Source organism: Phaenicophaeus curvirostris, chromosome 7 (genome assembly GCF_032191515.1).
Source record: "Phaenicophaeus curvirostris isolate KB17595 chromosome 7, BPBGC_Pcur_1.0, whole genome shotgun sequence".
NCBI lineage: Eukaryota > Metazoa > Chordata > Aves > Cuculiformes > Cuculidae > Phaenicophaeus > Phaenicophaeus curvirostris.
This window is the reverse complement of record NC_091398.1, coordinates 680671-706305: the sequence shown is the minus strand read 5'-3', so window position 1 is coordinate 706305 and position 25635 is coordinate 680671. Positions and strand designations below refer to the sequence as shown.

At 43.0% G+C, this 25635-nt stretch overlaps 1 protein-coding gene across 1 annotated transcript in view; it reads left to right on the top strand.

Moving 5' to 3' along the window:
- The window catches only part of DUSP19 (dual specificity phosphatase 19), a 501898-nt gene extending 478299 nt beyond the window's left edge, over positions 1–23599 (top strand). The window contains exon 5 of the transcript XR_011337703.1: positions 23587–23599. The gene's annotated coding sequence lies outside the window, so the exon portion shown is untranslated. The remainder of the gene's footprint in view (positions 1–23586) is intronic.
- The last annotated feature ends 2036 nt before the right edge of the window (positions 23600–25635 follow it).

The window sequence follows — 25635 nt, the reverse complement described above, 5'->3', positions numbered from 1 at the left end:
CATTTTGTCCCTTGTCTGATCTAACTTGATCTTTTGCCTGAAAAGGGGCACTATTTCTCATACAACACAACATCCTCTCACTTCTGACCATGCATCAAACCTGTAATGCTATCTGACGGTAAATATGTAGCCTCATCAAATCACTTATCTTCCCATGTTTCAGCAATAATTTTGAGGGAATCTGAATAAATTACATCTCAAATTGTACAGCTGCTCTTGAAGAGCAGAACTAATGAATTGCCGTGACTGGGAGAGCGGGAAAGGTGCTTTGCATCTATAATCCATGACAACTGACAGGATGATGCTGGATCAGGTTTAGTCACTGTTGCTAATTACACACTGAGAAATTATAGCCACTTTTACATTAGTGGCTGGTAAACACCTAGTGACAATTTATAGCAAGAGAGGACTTGCCCTGCGCTTTAGAAAGGGGTTTTTATGTGGCTGTGCTGACCCTCGGCAGTGACTGTTCAACCCAAATCACTCTAAGCTGATGGCCCTGGCTACTTCTGAGGCTTTTTAGCTCTCTTCATATTTATAGCTTTTTAATAACTGTGATGTTGGGTTATTCCCAAATACAAACACCGAGGACGCTTCCACTTTAGATTGATTAACGCTTTAAAGGCAAAGCTGCTCAGTCAGAAGCAAGATTTCAGTTTTCTCCTCTATCAGTTCTTCTCAGTAAGGTGGTAATAAAACCTGTCAGGGTTGTGATGGTTATACCAACAGTAAAATCATTGTTGCTGTCTGTTTTTATCTGAAGATACTAAATCGAACGTGCCAGGCGTATCTCCAGGGCAGGTCTGAGCGAGTGGTGAATACCAGCTCCGTCAGCAGAGTTTGAAATCGATCCCTATGTTCTGTAAAAGTGGGAGTACCGTCTCCGGTTGGAAAATGTTAATGGACTAGTTGGCCAGCATGACTCGTATTAGAATGTGAAACTTGAAGCTATCAACATAGTGAATTTATTTTTTTATTTATTTGATTGTTGCATAAAGTCTCTGGTAAGCCAGACCAAGCGTTTCAGAACACGGATGTAGGATGCATAAACTGAGGTGAAGGTGACTAAATGAGGAAGGTATATGAGCAACAGTAAAAATACAAATTTAAGGCCCACTTGAATTTGCTGTACGACTGTATGTGCCTCTCTCCTGCTTAATATTTATAAGCCTGGGAATTTTCCTTCCAGGCTTCTCATGGCATTCATCATCTCTGCTATGTGAGAGGGATGGCAACGGCTATGATCAACGCACATGTTAATGCCCTGATATCGAAATGCTCGGCTTTGCTTTGATAGCCACAGTTTGGAAATAAAAATCCAGGAACAAAAAAGACTCACACTGATATTTCAAAGCTAAAGCAAGTTCTTTATACTGATAAACCAAGTCCATTTGTTTAATTTATCACGATGATGGCTGCTATGGGATGTGATTGCTGTTATGTGAACAGTTTATCAGTGACAAGAAGGAGAGCTGGTGAGGGGGCCTCTAATTTTTCAGGGAAAAGCATGACATATTTTGATTTATGGACAAATTCTAATGAGATACGAGGCCCAAATATTTAATCTTTCAAAAATGATGAAACCACTGGAGCAGCCTGGAAAGGGCAGGTTTCCTGTTTCTTGGTGCCTTCTTATCGTGTTAAGCTTCTGGAAACTCTGCTTTAGGATATTGACAGTGAAACTTGGTGCAACAGTGGGTTCACTTCTTTATTTGTGCACTTCTTGGATGTATCTGACTTTGAAACCTTTTCCTTTAAAAACTGTAACTGCACATGGAAGCTTAAGGCACGGGGCTAGAAGTGTTTTTATTATCTGTCAAAGTGTGCTGAGCTTGGTAGGAACAGAAACCCCCAGAAGTATTGCAGCTGAATTTCTTGTTCCTGATCAGTTACAATCAGTTCTGGTGGCATTTATAGTGATGGAATATTTATATTTGAATGCAAGAGAATCTCAGTTATCAGAGAATCATCTAAAATGCATCAGAGAGATCTCGGATTTGGGTTCCATACAGAAGTCTCCACAGGCATGCAGATAGCGTTAAAATGTACAAAATATCATTTTAAATTGAAAAATGTAAAGCTAAAGCTTGCTGCCATGCATTCAAACTGTAGCAAGTCATGAATATGTTTACCATGAAGTTGCTATCTACATATATACTTCTCACAGGAAAAACCCTATTTATCCATTCTGCTTGAGGGAAAAGTTAATGCTAATAAGCGGTGAAAATTCCCTTAAAAAAGCATCATTCCAATTCATGCCACAGAGGACAAAACCAATGAATTCCAGAGAGCAGGCAGAATTACTTTTTTTGCTGAAGGTGTTAATTTGTGCTCCTGCAGACCACCGGTACAAAACATGAATCACATCATTGCTCTTGGCTTCTGGGGTTGACTTTGAAAAATTTACAGCCAATTTGTTCATGTTTTCTGGTGATGTCAGTGAGAAACAAACCTAGTCCTGCATAAACATTATCTCTTCTTCGACTGCCACGGGAGGCTCTTGCCAGGTGAGATCTTACCCCTGGATCAGCGATGGTTTACAACGCAAGGACAGAGGGTAATGGATGAGTTAAGGGGGGAGGACAGGATGATGAAACCCCAAATGAAAAAATAAACATACCCCCTCCAGTCCAAACCTCTAGAAATAAATGCAAATAGACGAGGCTAAGAAGGTTATCAGTATCGTATTTTTATTTACATATTTCTCAAGGGTTTTCCATAAGCTTGAAATGTTTCCTTGAGGAGGTTTACGGGCTGCCTCTCTCAGAATTTGATCAGAACAACTGCTGAAATCCCAGACAGGAGAGGGGCGTGCGGCTGGGTCACCTCTAGGATGTTTTACTGAGCACCATGAGAGAAATGCTGATGTTTTGGCAGTATAGTAGCCAAATTTCTTTAAATCTCACAGAATCTTCCCCTAAGAAAAAACTACCAACAGCACTATAGTGTTATAAATACCCCACCGAAAGAAGTTCCCTGTTTCTCCAGTTTGCATTTTATGCTCAGCCAACTGGAGTTCACTTAAAATTATCAAACATAATTGCGTACCTCCTCTCTCGGTACTAACACAGCAGTAACGTCTCCCCACTGGTGGCGTGGATGAGGGGTTTCCTGGATACCTTCCTGGGAGGAGCTGTGAGTTCTTTGATTAGTATGCTAGTACAAAAAAAGATTATTCAGGAATGGGCTTGTAGCTTCAGTTTGTGTGTGTGCCCTGTGACCGTGCTGGGACTGGGGTCGAATGGCTGTGGTGTTGTCAACGCTCTCTCCTAGGAAGGCTCTGGGGTTTCACTGGAACGTTCCGCCCATGCAGACTCCTGCCGGCCACTTCTTGTCACGTATCTAACCCCTGAGAGTACAAACAAAACTGATGGGACCGTATCCCTAACCCTTCACCGGACTGTTCCGAGGAGGTTTCCCAAAGCGAGGGGTGGTGGAGCTCCAGGATCCCCTGTTCTGTAAGGAGCAGCTCTCTGCTGTGGCGTTAATGAACTGCAGAAAGGGTTTTGGAGGCCACACCGAGGTTTGTTGGTTCCATTATAATTTGGGACTTTGTGACCTCAATTCAGAAATGCCCAGTGACTGAAATAACGCAGAGTCAGGTTTTAACATTTTGGGTGGTTTTAGTGGGCGAGTTTGTTTTTAATGTTTCGCCTGGAAACATTTATGCCTGGTGTTCTGCCAGGGTGTCATTTGGATTATTTTACTGCATGTTTCCTTAGTGAGTGGTGTGTAGATGAGGAAAAACCAATGCTTTAGGCTAGATTAAGAGCTGGTTTAGTAAATAATATACAAAAAATAACTGCAAGTGGGAAAATCACTACTTGAAGATGCTCTAATGAAGACCTTTCTGCTTTCCTGAAATGGCATAAAAATGTTCTATATTTTAAAGAAGGGAGTGTAATCATGCTAAAGAACACAGTATTTGTTGGTATACCCTATTTTTTTTCCTAAAGCAGCTTAAAATTTCCAGTTGATGTGGAAAGCTGATGTAGAAAGCTGATTGTAAGCTGGGATTGAAGGTGCAATCCATTTGTGTTCTCTTACTGAAGTCCATTAAGTTACGTTGGTTGGGGGGTCATGGTTTTTGAGTCTAAGTGAACTAGAAACAAGAAATCTATTGCCTGTGTCACCTCTGCTGTACATGCTAAACCCTCTCTATTTGATCTGTCACTGAATTGCTTGTGCTGCAAGCCTTCACAAAACTGCAGAAGGCCTCTTGTTAACTTCAGTGAAAGCCACGATGATAGTAATGCCGAGTAACAAAAGTCAGAGTCCTAATTTAATAGCTCTGAAAGGAATTACTTTTGCAAGTTGAATTAAACAAATAGCAGATGTCAAAAAAAGCCTCTTTGCTTGGCAGCACGGGAATTAGAAATTCTGTGGTTGCTACCTAGCAATGGTTGTCAAAAAGTGAAATACTTGCTTAGAATCATGAGTTCTGTTCAGAAATGCAAAATATTTCTCTTAACAATCTCGGTGGTGGCTTTATGTCACCCTGAAATCAAAGCACAGCTTTGCCGGGTACTCCGCTCTCATGTTGTCTCACCGCACAACGGCATCGGTGCTGACTGGATGCAGCATATTCCAAAGGGCACCATAAACCCAAAGTCTTTCTCAAACAGCTTCAGTTCTAGGTCTGCTAAATCAAACTGCCTTGATCGGTACATTAAGGGGACCCACAGGAAAGCTGGGGAGGAGCTCTGTCAGGGAGCACAGGGAGAGGACAAGGGGAACGTTTTAAATCTGCAAGAGGGGAGATTGAGATGAGATCTTGGGCAGAAATGTTTTGCTGTGAGGGTGGGGAGGCCCTGGCCCAGGTTGCCCAGAGCAGGGGTGGCTGCCCCATCCCTGGAGGGGTTCAAGGCCAGGTTGGATGGGGCTTGGAGCCCCTGATCCAGTGGGAGGTGTCCCTGCCCATGGCAGGGGTGGGACTGGAGGGGCTTTGAGGTCCCTTCCAACCCAAACCATTCCGTGATTCTGTGATTAAAAGGGGGCTGTGCTGTATCAGTGTGATCAGTGGGCGCAAAAAAGCAAAACAAAGGAACGTTTGCTGGTGTTCAAATGTCCATGGTGGCAGTACAAAAAGCTAGTTAGCCGCCAAACCCACTTGCAGAGCATTCCAGCTCGGGATCTGACGCTGGCACTGCTCCTCCTTTCTGCTGGGGAACTTACTGTAAATCCAGAGATGATGCCCCAAAACATGAATGCAGTCAGGAGCCTCCCGCGTTGTTTCACCCTCTCTAAGGACAGAGGAGACTGTGGCAGTTTCTGTGTTTATACCTGGTACAGACACAATGACGTGGAATAATGCGGGTAAGACAAACGCCTGCTTGTTTCCAGCCTGTGTAATGTGTCCTGGGTTTGCAGACGGTGCACTGCACAAGTCGTCAAGGTACATGCTAAATAGTCACATGTGGTTTGGAAGGAATGGTGGAAAATGTAGAGAGACTGAAACTTCCAGTAGTTTCTGCTCCCTGCAGATTTTTAAACCTGGTTAGGTGAAAGGAAAGGGGAAGGAGGACTTGAAGACTGCAAATGGTTCTGGGCTGAAACCATGCCATTTTTCAGCTATGAAAGAAGTCATCTGTAATACAGAAATGAAGCGGTTTACCCGGCAGAAAAGAAGTGTTGCCACTCCATTGTTTTTGGCAGGAGCTGGTGGTTCATCATTTGGACACATCAGGTACTTTCTTTGTGACTATCATATAATTTAAAATGACAATGTTTCAAATGATGACAAAATGACAAAGTACTGATCTGTGGCGGAAATTCAACATGATGAGAGATTCAGCCAGGTAACGTTGTCTGGAAAGAGAAGTGGAAGAGCACTTTGCTTTTCATCTCTTTATTTACAGTGCTCTCCCTTTGCTGCTTCGTGACAAGGGAGCCAGGAGCTGTGAATGCAATCTTGCAGTGTCTCTGATCTGTGTTTGGGGTGTTGTATTCATGCATTCTCACTTCCAATGTTTTGAGGACTTATTTATACAACATTGTTCCTCACTTTGGAAAGGAAGCTAAATTCAAACCTAGTGCATCTGCTGGGGGTGGAATATTTATGTCCATACACAGACTAAGAGAAAAACCTCTGCAGTTAAAACTCACAATTGCCTTTGTGACTCTCAAACAGCAGAGAATATGGCTTGAATTTCAGAGACGTGTGCTCTGCCAGTCCCAAGCAATCCCTGGATGTGCACAGTAGCTGCCTTATGACAGAAATGCCACAGGAGCTGGTCAGCATTGACAGCCGATGGCAGGGAAGTGCCCTGAGGCTGGGAATCCACCGCTGCCGTTCCTGATGGGAGCCAGGGTGAAAGCTCAGCACAGCTCCATAATCCCGTACAAATTTCCTCCTGAGGGACTGGGTGGGACCTCGAGGATGGGATTGAAAACAGATTGTGTGCTTGCAAAATAGGAGATGTGTTTCATGGAAAAATAGTCTGTATTATTAATGTATCGATTAAATAAAGTGTAGCAAAAATGCCTTCCATTCAGCAAGAACTAAAGTTAAATGAGATTCTTGACATATACACACACATATCAGACAAATGCTAGTGAATAATAATACTCACTGTCTCAGAAGCTGGAGTTCTTTCTAAATGTAACACAGCTGTTTAGACTGAAATTAATAGGCAGGCATATTGTGACACTTTTTTCTTAAGTCACTTTTACTGCTGTTCCCGTGAGAGGCTGAGAGCAGGATTGATGAGGACATTGCCTGTGATCACCTCGTTCCCCGTCTTGCTAAGAGGGTTCTCTAGAATACAAGGATTTCCAACCCTCCTTCCCACTCCACATTCCTGCTGGGCTGCAGGGGAAGCACATGTGGGGGAGGTATTTGAACAGCCCCCTTGCTTGAGCTCTGCAAAGGGAATCCTGTGCGTGCCACTGCTATCGATTGGTATCGGAGCTGCTAATACACGGGTCCAGGAGGATGGAGTTGTCTGGGCACTTAGGAAATGTGGATTCTCTGACTGGTCTATGCTCAGTGGCCAGAACCAACTGTACAACGCCTTGAGTGAAGCCACGCAGACCCCTTCGGGTTAAAAACGGGGGTCTGGCTGTTGGGACGGCAACTGAAAAAGCAATGCTAACCCCTGGAGATGGTGTTTATTTAGGTGTATGGTATCAGGTGATGGTGTATTAGGTGATGGTATCAGGGACGGTGTTTCTCCACCCAGGAGCTGTTCTGTGGCTGTGGTCAGTTTGAACTTCTCTCATAGTTTTTGTGATTGACTTGTATTTCTAAACAAACAAAACTAGACTGTCAGACCCCCGCACCCAAGGCTCAGACAGGGCGCCACTCAGAAACAAAGCATTAAAGACAAATCCGTGCTGTAGGAGACTCAGGTTTTCCCAGTGACCACTTCAAAGGTGGTTTCAAAAGTCAGGCTGGTGTGACTGGTTAGCGATGCGCTCCTGAGAACTCAAGTCTGGTATCTTGTTTTCACCTTCCAGCCTTGATCTTCTGCAGAACCGAGCGGAACAGAGCAGCTGGGCCCGTAATTGGGAGCAATTGCTGCCGACACTTACCTCTGTGCGTGGTGCTCCTGTTCTGGGTGTTATTTTTTCTTGGTGGTTATAATTTTAATCTATGGTGTCTCTGCAAGACAAAAGAAAGCATGTGCCAGTTAGCTTTTCAGTATCATTGATCGTTTCGGTGTTGACCGATTTACTCTTCTCTTTTCTCCTTTCCCTGCTGATGCTGGGGCTGGCTGCAGCAGAGCAGAAGTTGTACAGTGTTAGTGCTTATGTGTTGTTTAGCAGAAGCCAGCAGCATCTAAGTGAGCTTAAAATCTCTCCATGACTGAAGTGACAAAATCTCGTATCCTAACAAGCAAGGATATTCTAATTGGGCCCCCAAATTCTGCAGTGGTTCTACAGCTTATTCAGATCTCATTGCACTGGCAGCTTTTCACGCCCCACGGTGCTGTGGTTTTACACCCCTGCCTGCTCCTATGCAGGAAGGTGTCCCTCTTGTCACGACAGGGATTTCCTCAGTTGTATGAACTGGAAGGCCAAACTGGGGTGACCAGATTTCATGTGAGGGGTGGAAGAGGGCTCATACTAAGTGACAGATTGGGACTCTGAAATACAGTTGTTATTAGCAAATATTTCTAGTGCGAGCTCACTTAATCCATTAATCAGTCTGGGTGTGGTCTGCATCCTACTAAAATTAATAAATGTGGTGTTTCTTCTGATTTTGGTGAACGCTATCTTCCTTACCCACTAAGTGTGGCCATTGCTTTCTTGCCTCTCGTTGCTTTTCTGTAAAGAGACAATGCATAATGTGCATTTGGGCGCATCTGGGAAAGATACAACTAGTGGCTTTGGTGGCACACAAGTAATGGTGCTAATGATGGAAGAAAACAGCCTTTTGAAGGTCAAGTTACCTCACATCCAAAATCCAGAAAGCATTTGTCATGCTCTGAGAATTGATCTGAAATCTGATCAGTCGTGGAGAATAAATCACCACAGAGAGCCCACGTTAGAAGATCCCTTACTGCAACTCCCTATGGAAAGGATTTTCTGGAATTAGTCTTTAGCATTGGTAATAACTCGCGTGCTGGAAGGGGGCTTGCTAAAATATATGAACCTAAAAAACTGGAAAACAGCAGGGACAGTGGAAAAAGTGTTGGATACATTAGTGCTTACAGAGAGAGGGACTAAAGAGCCTTCTAGCCCCGGGGAAAGCCGGATCACCCTTCAGGTGTGTAATTTTAAATGCTAAACATACGGGCCCCACGTGGAAAGCTTTATGCTAGTATTTTACGTTGGATAACTTGTAATAAACAAAAGTAATGTAAAAAATAAGAGCATTTGACCATGTCATACAGGTAAGTATATTTGATAGTGCCGAATCATAGCAACCCTCTCTCTTGAGAAAATGTGGGCAATGGGACTCCCCACTGTTCCCCCCGTGCTCCCCTTCTGCTGTCTTCTCAGTTACAGCCTCTGCTCTTCTCCCAAAAGCCAGCACTGGGGTGACCATAAGCTGAACACAACTACGGATTCAGCTTGAATACACCGCGTTGCAATTCAGTGGGAGTTTTGTCACTTTTTCTTATTTATTTTGAGGGTTCCTCGGCTGTTCCTAGAGAAGACAACTTGGCCTTTTATGTGCAGTATCTTAATCTGCTGAAGTCCTACACGACAAGAAAATTGTTAATGTAACTTAGATGTAGCCCTCTTTCATCCCATTTAAAAAGCAACTAGGTGTTTGGTACGATGGCTTCGTTTGCTGTGGCACAACTGCGCACATCACTAGTTTGTTTAGCTTTGAGGTACAGTAAAGCTAGCAGAGCATCGCAAAGAAAAGCACCTAGAACATCTAAACTATGACATCCAAGCATACACAGATATAAATGAAATTGTGAGCTGTTTGAATGTTTCTGCTCAATTACTAGATGAAAAATGTTATTGTTGTACTAAATACCATTACAAGACACTGGCTTGCAGTAAATTTCTAGTTATCGTGAAGTGGTAATCATGGATCCACAGGCTAAGGAGATTCTTGAGTGGCAGGCTAGATATGAGAAATGTTATTTGAATTAAGCACAGTTTATATTCTTCTCCATTTTTATAGTCTTTTCCAGAGGCTCTATTTATGTTTTAGGCTTTCTCCGTAAAAGCTCAAACAATAAAAATGTTGCTGCCGCCAGCTTGTATGCCTGAAAGCTCATTTTTTTTGTCCTAACTTTATCAGTTTCTTTAATAAAAGATATTAACTCTCTTCAAAACTTGTCTCAGAGAGAGAAGAAAAATATCCCCTGCTCCAAAGAAAATATCAGTTATATTTAATGATTAAAAAAAAAATCAGTGTAAGAGAACACATAAGAAAATTCTGGGGAGCAGCAAGATCTAAAAGGTACAATTTTCTACTCGTTCTGAAAGTGGGCTTTTTTTTTCTCAGTAGAACTGAATTTTAAGGGAAAGTTGTAAATGGCAAATTTACTGAATATTAATCAGATTTTGCATATTTTTCTGCTCAATACTAAATAAATACTGGACTAAATGGGAACAGTCCTCAGCTGGTGGCTCCCGGTTCCTTCATAGGCACGGGAGCAGGGTGAGCTCAGCAGGCGGCGGCTTCGAGGCGACAGCGCGATGCAAGCCAAGTCGCGGCATCCTGCTCGCCACAGCCCGTCCTTCATCACGTAGGCAAAGGAGAACCACAAAACACAGCAATGGATCTTCCAGGAGTTTTTAAAGTGCACGGAGCTGTGTGTGTGACCAGGCCAAGGGTGCAGTGGCAGAGGATCAGTGCACGAGGCAAAAGTGTAATCCCCTTAAAGGTGGGCGGCCACTGCGTGGCCAAATGCCCATTCTCAGCTCCAGAAGCTGTTTCACTTGTGTATGAAATACACTTTAATGGAGCAGGTGAAAAACACACAAGTGGTACTTTTAATGATAAAAAATATAGTGATATCATTACAAAAGTCTGGTCTAGAGATAAATGCATAGGGTGAGAATATCTCGTTTCTTGCATCTCCAGAAATACCTGTGGGACCTGCCGGGACACCCAGGTTTTCAGATCTGCAATCCTCTTCATGGTGTCTGACTGGCTGAGGATTGTCTGGAGAGGTCAGACTTCCAACTCGGAGTTTCCCTGCCTTGCAAACAGAGGTAAGGACTTGGAAGTCCAGCACGCTTTCTCCCAAGGGATGAAGCTGTTGGGCATCCACCTCCCCAGGGCAGCCGGGGCTGCGCACAGGGGGATGGACCCAAGCATTCCAGTGCTCCCTGACTCACAATCACCAGTTGTGAAACATGTCCTGTCCCAAGTAGCGCAGCAGGGAAAAGAGAAGGGGTGAGGCATTCCTCAGTAGCCTGGGTATGACTGGAATTGTGTGAAAACCATCACACTCCTAAACCCCTCCAGGTTTGACAGATATTCTGATGGAAAGCTGTCAGTAGGAGGCTCTGGGTGGGCTGTTTTGCTCTCCTTTTTCTCATTTGCAGCTGTAAAAGACAATTACCCAGCTGGGTGGAACTCCTGTCACAGGTTGTCTTCCTTCTTCCCGATGTCCAGGCTGGCTGCCATCCTGCTTCTCCAGCTTCAACCACTACAAAGTCTGCTCAGAGTGAAATGGTTTTCAAGTGCCTTCACAGGAAATTGGTTTCTTGGCAGACCGACAGAGCTGCTTCCTCTGGAAAACACAAGTAAGGGAGGAGATGAATTACATGGGACAACAAAAAGACACTTCCTTAACTGGAAAGGATTCAGCCTGGCGTGTATCAAAGGTGGCAATAATTAACAAGAGCATTTCCAAGAAAAGCCATTTATTCTGGTGTCTTTTAAGCTGCCAAACCACAGTCACCGCGCTCTGCTTTAGCTAGTAGTGTATTTTGTAAAAATAATTAATTACGAACACCTATAACAACTTCCATGAATCTGCAGTTCAGGCAGTTCAAGCAGTAAATAAAGTTTATGATGATATTTGATTTATGATGATATTTGATAGGAATGGTTGGACTTGATGATCCGGTGGGTCTCTTCCAACCTGGTTATTCTATGATTCTATGATATTGCAGAACAGAAATGCGAGCATTCAGCCTTTGGGGCTAGAAGCGTTAGCTTGCTGGTCAGCCATTGATATGTCGTTCAGCTTTCAATTTGTGAAGTTTGAAATGAATATATTATTATTATTACTACTATTATTTTTCCAAAGGGATTTAATATGTTCAAAATGACACTTTTCTAGAAGTAATGATAGACATAAAATCTTGCTGCATTATTGGTAAGAAATAGAATTACTGTAACCAAAGCACAATTGTATATAAAAAAAAACCAACCCTGCTGGTCCTACAGCCTGGGCACTCTTGTCTGTGTGTTATTGACTGCCTAGAGGAAACAAACTGCGGATACCGGGATAATCCTGCTCATGAAGCCAGTAGCCAGAGGGGGATGCGGCTCCAACAGGACACAGCTTCTGTGTTCAGAAGGTAGGTATGTATAATTAGTACATAGATGGTAAATTGAACGTCTTGTATCTGATTCATGCAGAGGTCCACAAACCCTTTAAACCACAGCTAATAGTTTAGTCTCCACTTATGCCAGCTGGATGACTTCTAGATCTTGCTCACTGAGACCTTGTACCCAGCAGGGACTGCAGTGAGCACTGGATTTATCCACCTTGGTTCTGGCTGCACTGATGCTGGGCACTGAGAAATACTTAAAGCGAGCACACACCCCGGTTTAGATTCTTGATACACAGAATTTTAAACCATGTTTTTAATTCTTGAGATCAGCACAAATAGTGGGTTACCAGGGAGTTTCAGCAATTAAAAAAAAACCAACCCTATGAATTTATAAATCTGATTTGCATCCTAAGATGTACCAGGACAATCTGTGAATATATATGAAAAAGGTATAAACGCAATGTCATCTTCACAACCAGGGCTCCTCTGGGTATGAAGCCATGAAGGAAGGATTGTGCCTGCCTCAGTGCTGCTGTTTTGCTGCAGGAGCCAAGGTAAACTCTAGGTGCCCACACAGCTCAGCTGGGCCAGGAGAGCATGGTAGGACAAGTGCCCTTGTCTGAGCCCTTCCCAGCGTGGCAGCTGCCCACGGGATCGTCCGGAACGTGTCCTCCGTGGGACCATGAGGTAAGACTGGCTGCACTCGCTCTTTTCAAGCAATTATATGGAAGTATGTCTGATCGATTTTAATGAACATTTTCTGTGAGCGCTCCTTCTGCTTCTGCACTGTGAAAAGCTTAATGATGCATTTTACTTCAGTCTCTCTTCTGCTGTCTGCCTCCATCTCTGCTCTCAACACGTATAAGGCAGGAGGAGGGGGGGCTGTTCACCCTCAGTCACTCACTGTCAATAATGATTTTTAGAGGAATAAGCTATTATACAAAGGTCAGGGAATTTTGTAAAGATCATAATTGCCTAAAGGCTTCATTAACCTTTACAAAATAGTGGTTGCTGGATTCCACAACATAAGATTAAATGACCGTTAACAATCAGAGCAATTAATGAAAGCAACAACCTCAAGGTACCACAAATCACATAGATGCTACCCAATATCGATCCTTAAGTGTGAGTTTTAGTCCAGTAAATAGACTTGAAATAAGATGTTCTACAAATGACAAATACATCTTTCTGTGATCCAGGCAAAATATTTACCTGTGGTTATCAGTGCCTGACAGAACACTGCGGTGCTGTAAAGTGGAACATCCAGTGCCAACAGCATCACCCCGTTTCTGCAGGTATTCCAGCATTAAGAAGTCTCAGGAATAAGAACCACTTAATCTAATGAGATTGCATCCCTTTTGCTTGAAGAGAAACCAGAGAATAGAAATCTGTATTTTCCCAAAATTCTTTGGAGGCACTAAGCCGATGATCCACATTCTTGCAAATGGGCGCACAGGAGAGAGGTTAAAACCTCGTTAATCTACCTCTCCCAATAATCTGTTCAGCTTCAGGGAAACGAAGCTTGCCTGGTGTTGTGCTGATCCAGTTTCAGCTTTGTTATTTCTGATGATGGGGAGTCTTTCTTTGCAATAAACCATCTGGCACTTTTCCTAATAAAACTTAATAAAAAACTGTGTTGAACCAGAGAAGAGACATATGCTTTATTAACTAGAACTGACACCATCACAAACTAAAAGGACAAATATCAGTGTGCCTATTTCCATAAAGGAAAACAAACCCAAATGACATTAAAAATAACAGATCATGTATTCAAGGGGGGAAAAGAATTATGGTAATCTTGATGTAGTCTCTTCTTTGATGCTTACTATAAAAGAGAGTTTCCAGGCTTCATTTATTGTATGCTATTCAATCTCTCCCTGAGGATGGAGCTCTGAATGTTTGCCTGCTTGCCCCGCTCTGTGGCCCTCATCGCTGCAGCATCAAAGAGCTTCTCAAACATGAATTAACTAACTTAACTTGTGTAATAATATTTTATTGGTGTAGAGTTATGCTCAGGTGAAGACCAGAGATAGTAAGAATAATGTGTTATCTGCAAATTTTTGGATGCCCCTTATATCGTGCTTTTTTGAACACTTGGAGTTTTAAATATGAATATTTAAAGATGTGCACGCTGTTCCTCATCACTCTCATGAAGCTGTAAGTACCGAGCCCAGGAAGGCTGATTTTAACTGGTGACGTGTCAGTACAATTCAAGAACAGCACCTGTAAGGACAGAGGGTATAAACTGCTCTCATGCTGAGAGTATTTCTGTAAGAGGAATCTGATCTAGTCTACATCCTTTCAGTCGTATCCCGTCTGAGTCAAGGAGAGTTATGTTGATTTGAATAGGAAATGTATGATCTCTATTGCACTACAAACAATACGTGGTTGTTGGGCTTTCATGGGAAATAATCTTTCCTGTTTTCTGTTTGTTTTGTTTTTGGGTTTTTGTGTCACTTCTTCCTTTACTGAGCAGTATAAGAGGTGATGGAGGGGGCACTGCAGCACACTGGCTGAAAGACCCGGAGGCTGAGAGAATGGGAGAAGGGCGAGGCTGGCTGAAAGAGTGCACTAGAAACGGGGCAGGAGAACTTGATGAATGCTGGTAATTAGTTACAGATCTGGGCTGAATTATTACTATGTACAAGGCAGCGCAGCACCTGCTCTGTGTGCACCACACAGTCTTGGAAAGGAAAAATGTCAGGTCCTAAAGGATACCAGGGTCTGCGTGCGAGGAACAAGGCTGCCCTTGCTCTGCAGTGCACTTGGAAGGACAACAAAACGCTAACATGGGGGTTTTGTCCTAGTACTTCAAATTGCCTCTATTTATTTTGTCTTGCAGTCTCACTACATACTCTATCACTGCAGCAGTCCAGGCAAAGCCTCTGCAGAAAGAGTTAACCATTGGCAAGCAGATTTCTACCACTTTATCAAATACAGACATCAGGTACTCTATCACTTGATCTGTAAAAGCGCTCGCCAGGTGGCCTTTCATTTATTACTTTAATAATACATCCCTAATTTAATAGTTCTATCGTCAAATACATTCACAGATGGTTTGATGAAATGAGATCTTCCATTATCTCTCTCATAACGTGAAGTTTTACTGAGCGGAGCTCCTTTCCTCACCTGCTTTGGGTTGGCCTCTCTGGTTTTGTAAAATTTTTCCTTGTTAGTCCTAATTATCCATGGGGCTGGTTTTTTTTTTATCCAATGGAAAGGCACGGGTCTGAAAAAAGTTTTGAAATATTTAATGAAGTTTGTTATTTTTAGCAGGTCTTAAATTTAGCCCGTATATATATTCATAACTAAAAACATCAGCGACACAGCTTTCTCTCTTTTTGGTTGTTTGTAAGTTTGGTTCAAACATTTAGAGAATTACTACCTGCTCATCTCTAAAATGAAGAAGGAAAGGTGAGCTGGTTGCATAGCAACAGCACCTACAAATAACCAGGCATTTTCAGACATTATACGACTTTATAAAGGAGAAAGAAATGCGATTTGAGCCATGCTGAATACTTTAGAGAAAACTTACTCTTCAGCCTACTGGTAGAACAGCCCTTTCCCTTAAGCATCTTCACAGCAAAGAAAGGAATCTCAAGTTTGACTCCTTCATAGGTTTGAGATTCAAAACCACAGACTCGAGCTCGAGTGCCTTTTTATTACCACAGCTTGTTCTCCAATGGGCCAAATGCGAACCTGTCTTCACGTGAGATACTCTAGGTTTCTATGGAACAAGAAAGCAGCCTTTGTGAGTAACTTTAACTGTAACTTGTGTCTGGTTTTCACAGCTCAGCCTCCAGGGCTCAGATGGATTAGTAGTATCCTAAGTCAGGCCAGCAGCTCAAGTTAGATTTAGTACTTGATAAATCAAGAATGCCATTTAGTCCTTCGTGTGCAGAGCATTGTCAGACTTTTTATGAAGTTAAATACTTAAAATTGGTGCTCATGTTGTGTGTGTTCTCTGTACTCACCCCTTCTGGTTACTGTGGCGCTCACGGTACGGCCTGGGCACCGCACGCCCTTGGGGCGGCTGCTTCCCTTCCACAGGCACTTGTCTTTTCAGGAGCAGCTCTTGTTCTGTCCCTGCAGTTCTACAACTTCGGGGTGCCACAGGTTAAAAGACGTACTCACTTATGCTGTGGTGGCGATGTTTCACGGTCTTTCTGGAGAAGCTGGGCTCTAGGCTCGGAAACTGATTCTCTATTTTCCCTCTTTCTGCTCCTTCTCTGCCCAGTTCTTAAATCCTCCATCTGAATTCCCGGGCTGCTCTGACATCCATCACGCTCATTTCAGACGAGCATGAGACAGTAATATTGATGGATTGGTTTTATATGTTCAGATTCGAATTTCTAATCTGCGAGCCACTCGCGTTTTCTTCCCTTCTTTCATTAAAGAAAATGAAAGTACCCAGAAATAATCAGTTTTATTCTGTTTTCTGTAATAAAAAGGATCACGCTGCGAGTCAGACTTCAACACTGAAGTTCAAGTAGGTAATATTACTTGTATGTATTTATTTTATGGAGCTGTCACTTGACATAGAGGGGGAAATAAAAAAAGAGAGAGAAAAAGACATTACTTTAGTACAAGAGAAACCGTGTAACTGGCTTTTTTAATGTTCCCTTCTGAGCTGTCAGGGACCTTCACATTCATCTGCTATGGTGACAAGTGTTTTTCGTTTGCACAAAAGTTAATGTTGTCTTGAAATAATTAATTGGCAAAGAAGCTACTTAGCGTTACCTGGGGTATTGCGGTGATATTGCAGTGGCGTCTCTGACTTCATTTTTCTTAATGTGATTTATTCCCATTTCCCTCTACCAATATAATGAGTCTTAACAAATGAATGCCCTCAACTTCCCTGGCAGGAGACATCCACGTGGAATGCAGCCACCAAGCTAAAAATGACTCTTCCAAAATTGCCACGAATTCCCAGCTTTGGGCCAGGTATCACAGTTCAGATGCTGAATTCCAACTCGCGTTTAGCAGTAGCTTAGAAAACAAGTAGCTCTGATGCAGGCTACAGGCCCTGACCATGCAGCACCAAAAAAGCATTTTCCGCAGTGCCTGTTGGGATGGACGCAGCCACCTCCTGCCGGGCGGTTCCTCTGCAGGCAGCGTGCAGGGAGCCCCCGCGGCTGCTGACAGACAGGGCAGGAGGAAAACGAAAGTAGAGGGTAACCATGGGAATCCACATGTGCAGATTAAATGATTGGGTTTCTTTTAATTGGAACTCTTCAAATTGTACCATTTTTTTCTAAACACCTATGTGCTCCCATCAATAAATCACCGGAAAACCTGTCAGGTTAAAATATTTTTTTGCAAGCCAATTTTCCCATCATAAAAACAATCATATAAAAATTCTTACAAAACCTCAGAAACAACTCTTTGTAGATTGCTACTGTAATAATTATTATTTGCAGTCTAGGGGCTGTGACAGGATTTTTTTACAGCCCCAGTTTCTTGTGCTATGAACAAGCAAAGTAATTTAGTTGAACTTTCACAGACATCTTGCCAGTGCACAAGCTCATTTATGTGATTTTGTCTGTTGGGATCTTATTTTGCTGGTTAATTTAATAGTTAAATGGTACCAAAAATTACCTCCCTGGTAATCCTTAGTTACGTTGCTGTGGGAGGGAACACATCTCATACTGATGTTATCCCCCACTGTTACCTAAACCCAAAATTAAAGGGACATAAGAAATGCCTCCGAAGGACAGGGGTCAGTTGATATGATAAGGTATTTCCAGAAAAGGCAGAGACAGGAGCGGTTAAATCTGTGGAGGACGACTGAAGGCAGGGGATGTGATTTACATGGGGAGGACCATGTATTTATCCACGGTTCCCAGGGTGAGGCTAGAATACACAGCCTGACCAAATGTTAAACAAGGAAGTGATTTAACTCCTCAAATAAGCCAACGCTCCCCAGTCGTCCTGAGCCGCACAACAAATACCTGAGGTAAGGCCTGGGGCAAATGGTTCTGCAAATAACTGTGGAAGTTTGTGTTTGTATCTTCTGAATGAATACATTCTCTTACCTCCACCAGTAGGCTCCGTGTTGTGTAGGATCAGGAATCTCCAGCCAGAATGGAAGGTTAAAATACATAAACAAACTAAACTGCAGCAATAAATCCCAGCATAACAGCTTTAATGATGCCCGTCCCTCTTCACAGACAATGTCCAAAGCTTGGACATTGGAGCCTTGGAGCCTGTCTTGGCAAAAGTCTCGTGTTTGCTATAGGAATGACCCTTTGTTCAGAACAAAGTCTGTCTCTGTTAACCAGAAGAGGGAAAAATCAAGCATGAAAAGATTACCTGAAGCTTCACACCATCCAGCTGAGTTTTATGACATTAGGTCCTGCACTGTTTAATTGCTTGTATTTATCTCTCCGCAATCCACTTTTCTCCACCAAGTCCAGATGTTGATGCTCTCTCCTTTGTGCTTTGAAGCTCGCAGTAGCAAAGATAATTTTCTGTTTGCAAGCTGGCACTCGAAGAATAGATTCTATAAGAAGGCTTTCTGCTTTTTGTTTTTATTTAATCAACTGAAGGTCTGGAAAATGGCAGTTTCACAATTTAAAGATAAATATTATTACAACAGCACTAAAAAAGTTGCACCTAAAACAGGGTTTTTTTCCAACCATAGCAGCCTTGGTGCTTTCTCGCTACAGCAGAGGCTCTGGCAGAGGCTGCCCAGGGAGGTGGTGGAGTCCCCAGCCCTGGAAGAGTTTAAAAGCCGGGCAGACGAGGTGCTCAGGGAGCTGGACCTGCCGTGCTCCTGCAGCATCACTGTCTGTGCTTGTTCCTGCCCAGGCCTCCCTACAAAAACACTGTTCTCCTTTTCAGTTCCTAGGTTCTTTCTCCTCAAGAACCACGTCCCAGCTACACTACCCAGCCATTAGTCTCTCTTTCAGAGAGCATCTCACGATACCAGTCCCATGTCGGGGTGACAGTACAAGTAAACCGCTCTGTTCCCCAGCTCCTGGTGCTGCTCTCACAATGAGTCTATTCATAACCCAGCGCAGCTCCTGGCTCTTCACTGTCACATTTTTGCAATGCAATATATATACACAATGTTTTTCCTCCAGAAGAGACAGCTTACTGTCAGCTATGCTTTTTATTAAATAAAATCAACGCTTCCACAATATTACTTCTTATTAAATAAAAATCAAGTTTCTCAATATACCATTTTTCCCTTTCCCACAGGGTGCTCTGTTACATCTGTGGGACATGGTAAGTTATTTTTTCTTGCTGACCACCCTCCCAGGCTACAATAAAACCTGAAAGGAAAGAATATCTGTCACTATTGATACTCAACTGCCCAAATAAAGTGCTGTTTAGTGCTGTGACGCGGTCTTTCTCTGTTGTTGCCACTCCCTGACTTCAGAAGGTCAGAAGACTATTAATTACTCCTAAGATGCTAACTTCTCCATACTGCTCATTCTAAACCAGTGCACATCCTGATTAATCTACTTTTCTTTAAGTGAGGAAAAAAGAAAGGAACAGAAATTTAACAAAATGAGGTTCTGAATTTATCTTCCTCGTATTCTCCTTCTAAGGAAGATGATATTTAATGGTGTCTTTAACTAATTTGCATAGAAAAAAGGGAATAACAAACCAAAAGAAGAGAAATAAGCAACAGACAGCTGAAAGGTCAAGCTAACACACCGAGCTCCTGCGACTGAAACAAACAGGCATTCAAACACCCATGCACCTTCTAGGCGTGAAAGTCTGTAAGGGGAGGGAAAAGATGGTAGGACAAGTATATATTAATATTTCTGTCACCATGAAAATAGAAATGAATGGTTACAAACTGTCCGATGTCACTTATGGCCTATGTCACCGTCACCTTGTCAGTCACACAGCTGTGCCTCCCTTTGCTCTGACTGACAGGATGCGATGTTTGAACAGAACACTGGTCCATGAGAATCCAAGAATAGACGATGGCTTTTACTCATTTGTGCAGAACTTGGCTTGCCAGAAAGAGAAGCGCAGATTTCAAATATTGGCTCAGGGGATTCCTTAATTTTGACCAGGCTTAAATGCAGACTCCAAACCTTACGCTTTGTTTACCAACAGCGAGACGATTTCCACCATCAGCGCAGAGCAGAGAGAAACAGATTGCTTTCCTAGCACACGAATAGCGTGGGAGGGCTCACCCCAGTCTGCTCCGGCCGCTGCCAGCTTCAATCACTGCTGCCAGGCTGTGAGCGCCGCAGCCTCCAGTCCTCGCTCCTTCTAGGGCTCAGCCTCATAGGACACCTAGGCTCGATCTGATGCAACACTTTGATTTTTAGATGCTGTTAACATCAACTAAACCACCAGCCCTCAAGCCATCCCTCCCCAAAAGATATGTGTGAGCAAAAGGAGCATGAAGTGCTCTGCAGTGTGGCAAATGCCCCTGAAGTATTACTGTGCTGTCCTCTTGTTAATAAAAGCAGAGAAAATGGACTTTGTTTTACATTAAAGGCTTATTCTACACCTTTGCAAATAACGTAGTATGCAGAATTTCTTTAAACCACTTCTATTTTTATAAACCTTGAGGGCAAGACTGAAGAGCCCACACAGGTCAGTTTATTCACTATTTATTTGCTCAGTGTTTACTTTGTTTTCGGGGTTGTATCACCTTTTTTCTTGTTTTAAACACACTAAGCATGAACTCTCACCTTGAACCGTGTTCTTCCAGTAGCTTTATTGTTTTTTATCATATCCTACCCAAGTCGAGTCAGAAAGTTTGAAAGAACACACTTCTACCAGAAAACAAGACCTTCTTTTATTATAATTAACCAAACACCTCTCTGGACACTGCCCACTGTATAGAGACCAGTTACTTTTGCAGCATGGGGTTTGATCATTTCATACTATATTTACTCACCACACATGGTTGGTTTGTCCACCAGAGCAGTAACCTCCCCTGTTTTGCCAATTCCTGCTTCATTTTGTGCATCTGTTTCATCACACGGCCTGGAAGCTGTGGCAATGACAGGTTTGGAGACAAAAAGGTTTAACACATACCGGACAAGAGTCACCTATATTTTCCATAAGTCAGTTTTAAAAGGTGCATAGTGATCCATTCACACCAAGACCTCCTAAATACCAAAGGCAATCTGGTTGATGCACGCAGAATTCTTTATTAAAGAGATCAAATAGCAAGAAAGAAAAAAAACCCACAAAACCAAAAGAATAAAATGTACTAGCTATTTTTTTAACATTACAATTTTGAATCTCCATAATATATCAGTAATAAAAAATGTGAGGGCTTGGGGTTGCCAGTTCTGTAATCTTTACAACGTACCCCAAAGATACCTGACCTGTGTACTTACCTCTCCTTTTTCTCTCCTGCCTAGATCTTCCACTGCTGTGCTCAGCATCACCGTGGGCAAATGGAATGCAGTCAAAAGAGGGAAGCAGCAATACGTTCTGTTGAGGTGAGAGACTCGTTTGACAAGAATATAGCAAGTTCAATGGAATTTTTTAGAGTTTAACAGTGGTTTGACAAAGTTTCACTTCACTAACTACTGCATGGAAGAAACATACAAAGGAAAATTGAGTTAGAACAGAGACCAGACAGATAAAGATCCTGTTGAGTCACGAGGTTCAGAGTAGAACCCCTTTCTTTCTAAACTCCTTTCTGGAGTCTAGGTGATGCTGGATCCAGTCTTAGTCTCAGACTTGCTCAAATGTTTTATGTCTAATGGAATCATCCATACAATCTTTATAATAATATGGATTAGTAATGTTTCATAGTTTTAACTCAGCATGCTATCAGTCCCTTACCGAGGATCTGTTGTGGGTTACAGTTACAGAAGCTCCACAGCTCTGTCTGATTTTCCAAGCCATGAAGTGACAAGATCCCCTTTCACACATCATCATCATCACTGGACATAAGTTTTGAGGAACAAAATCACACCACTACAGTCACTAGTTTAACCATATGGCACTGCTTTTCCTTTATGCAAGAGTAAATAAATAAACACGGAGCATTGATAAGAACTTGACTTTGAATCATATCTCTTGCCTAAGTCAGACTTTTTTTCTTCACCCACAATTTCCTACACAACTACGCTGAGTTTTAGAACGAACTTCGAAAAGGCATTTTCAGGCTACAGAAAATGTCATCCACATCCGTTAGAAAACAGCTAAAAGGTGAAAATTGAGCACAAACCTTGTTTCAGACAGCCTGTTCACTGGGAAAAGGTAAGTTAGCACAAGGGCCGTGAACTCAATTGTGATGCCAGTACTGTCCTCTCCAAGCTCCCCGGGTGAGGAGGGCAGGTACACAGAGATTGTCACTGCTCTCCTCCTGTGGCAGAACCGGAGATGAGCATACGGACAGACTCCTTGCTTGGCAATCCATGAATTAAATGGTTCACCTACAGGGGCTCATGTGCTAGAAGCAAAGCCTGCCAAAATGCAGATTCATCTAATTCCAAGGAAATTACAGACTGTTTAATTTGATTTGCATCCAAACTCAGAGCAGGCAGTTTAGATACAGTAGAAGAAAGGGAGGCCAGGGCAATCAGACACATTCTTTCTATTGGTTCCTGTGCAAAATAGCTTTACATTTTTCTCCGTGCAGGTGATCTTGCAACACAAGTTGCTGTAAGTGTAGCACCAGCTGGCACTTTACTTCGGTACGACCTATTGATCAGCTTACAAAAATATTCCTGTTTCATAGCAGAACTTGGGTATCTTAGAACCATCTAATACAAGTGTACTTGCTTTCCCCAAAGAAAAAGGCTCAGTTACCTTTTTGTCTTTTGGATCTACTCCTAGTGTTCAAAGCCTCTCTGCCTAGCAGAAAGCAGTAAATAGTATGCACTGGCTACTGATTTATACGGAAGCTAACAAGTCATGGCCCAGCAAGGCATTCCGTTCTCTCATAAAATGTAACCTATTTTGAATATTTGATTGTGTCTTCAAATCCAAGCCAGTCAAAGCATCAAACTAGGAGCGGGATGATTTTCCCAGTTTGTACATTTTATACATTTTGAACTCTGAGATTCTGCGATCTCACCCGACCTTCTTGAGACAACGCCGAATTAGACTCAGCGGTGCATCGGGTGTGTAACAGCTGACAGAGTTGCAACAAGGTACAGCCAGATATTCTAAACAGGTTTAAATACTTGAAAACATGATTTTTCTCCATATCTTTTAAAAAGGTAAAAGCAGTCAGAGAGGTGCCTTACAGTCCGATTTATTCACCCTTCATACTCCAGTCCTTGTGCCCTGTCCTCCCTCTAATGCTACAGTCACAGACCATGGACAGAACTGTTGTTTTGGCTCTCCACGTCTCCACATTGCAGTGTCCATAGCTGGGGTGCAATGTGAGGGTGCCCAGAGAAAACCACGCCTTCTATCCTGAGTTTCAGATTGAGAACACTTTACAGCAACCAGGTAACGGGAGCAGTTCTTTTTCTTCTAAAGCAATCGCATCTGGAATAGGAGCACAACACAGAACTGACGGCTTTGATTTCTGAGAAAGACTGAGGTTACTTTAAAAAGTATTACTTGATTTATCAGAGGAAACCGGTGGGAAGGCACTTCAGAAAGCCTCTAACATCAACACACATAAAAATGATGGGAGACAAAAATCTTAGTACGTTGGCAATCTCCTGCAGGTAACCAAGACCACAGTGTTTGTAAGAAGTGGAATACAAATCCCAGTTAGTATTTTTGCACAATGCACTTTTTTCAAGTTCAACATTTAAATTAAATCTGTCTCTGAATAATGAAACAGGTATCATTTCTGAACTCGAAAGAGGTGAGTCTGTACAGGTCATCATCACACTGCATGTCACTGTGTTTCTGCACGGTCACTGCCTGCTTATTCAAACATGTTTGCAGAAATTAAGTACAAAGTTCAGCTTTGGCAGATGATCGGTCTTTATGCACCATTTAAGCACATCATTTTATTTCAGAATGATGATGATTAAAACAATTCATGGGGAATCACAGCCCTGTTCTGACTGAAAGGGCAAGGGAAACGTGACCCTATCGTAAAGCAAAGCACGCGCTACAGAGAGCGGCGCGAACGCAGGCAGGAGCCTATGGGGGGGCCTATTTTCATGCCTGATTAAATGCATCTTATGGGCATAATGCCTTCAAATTTAAAAAGCTTAATTTTGAAATCACTAGATAATTGTGTAATTGCAGTATTTGTATTCCCTGTAATGAGTATAATTTCTAACAGTTCTGTGGAAATGGAATCGCCTGAAAGCAGCCATGGCAACCCTGTTCTTTGATGTAACTGCGGGGCTCAAAGTTTGGCCCTAAGGCACGTCAACAACATTTGAATAGAGGATCCACTGACAAATAAGACCACACATACTAAGTCCAGTAGCCTTTTCATTCTAAAATGTGCAAAACACACCTTCCTCCTCAGAAGAACCAAACCCCCGAGGTGTTTTCACAGGCCAGCCAAGTGCTTCTGATGTCTCCTTTGAAGGGAGCGCAGGAGCACGAGCTGCCCCGGTGCTGCTCTGTCTGGCGAGCGGTGCTGTTGTTTGCAAAGAAGATGCATCTGTGATGAACAGATTAGTTGGACTCTCGTGAAAACAAATACCCAAAGGATTTCAAGTAAGTGGGTATCTCAGTGCTCTTTAAATCTTCCTATTTCGCTAAAAAACACAAGCCACCCGATAAGCACATGTACAACAGAAGTACTTACAGTCCAGTTGCTGGAAACGCCCATCAAAGCTAATGACAACACCAAAAGATGCTGAGGAAAAAGCATCTCGATTCTACCAAACGCACACATCAGCAGATCCGGGAAAAACAGCTGGATTTGTACAGAGGAAGAGTCTGCACATCGCTTCGTGCAGAGTCTCCAGAGATCAACAAAACGAGTAATTACAGGCAACTGGAGGTACTTGTTTATTCTTTCATTTCAGCTGTACCGATCTCAGCACAGTTTTCAAATGCATCTAGTCTGCTGCGAGACAGCGCGCCTCTGGGCTATTGGTTCTTCTAAAGGCGAAGAAAAAGGGTGGAAGCAAAAATGCAAATTCAGGCCAGCAAAACGACTCATCATCATTCCCAGAGCTACAGGAAATCTTGGAACCAAGGTAAGTGAATATCGTAGTGCTCTGTTTAGTCCGAGTAAAACTATCTTGTAGCTATAGTGCTCTAGGACCGATAAGCCCAGTGCTCCTTAGCATCATTGCTCCCAGCAGCCGCAGTCAGCTGGGGAGTCACACCATCATCTCCACCTCAGCCCACTGCCTGGGGCTGCTTAGACAACCTGGTTGCACTCTTGCTATGAGCAGGTTTTTTGGGGTTCTTTTGCTGACTGAGGTTTACATACAGCTGTCTAATCCCTTTTTTCCTCCCAAATCTGTATGTGTCTTCCTTCCCTTTATTCTTCTTAATGGAGGAGTGTGGACCATCTCCTGGAGTCGCTGCCAGTGACCCTTCCCCAGATGTCCTGGAGCCCCTGGGGTGCCACACGCAGAGGTACACGTTATATTTCATAGGCAGAGAAACACCCGGTACCTGCACCGATGTGCGGCTTTCCAGGTAGCTGTGGTGAAGCTCTGCACCCCTGCAAGCACCACCTGGGTAACACAGCAAAGCCCTGCAGACTCAGCCATGGCACGCGGCACGTGGCAGCCCCGGGCTGTACAGGTCTAGAGGCATCACTGAACTCACAGGGCTGTGCAGGACCCAGCACTCGTTTTCTTTAAAAGAAGACACTTTCTCTTCAGTTAGCTAGAA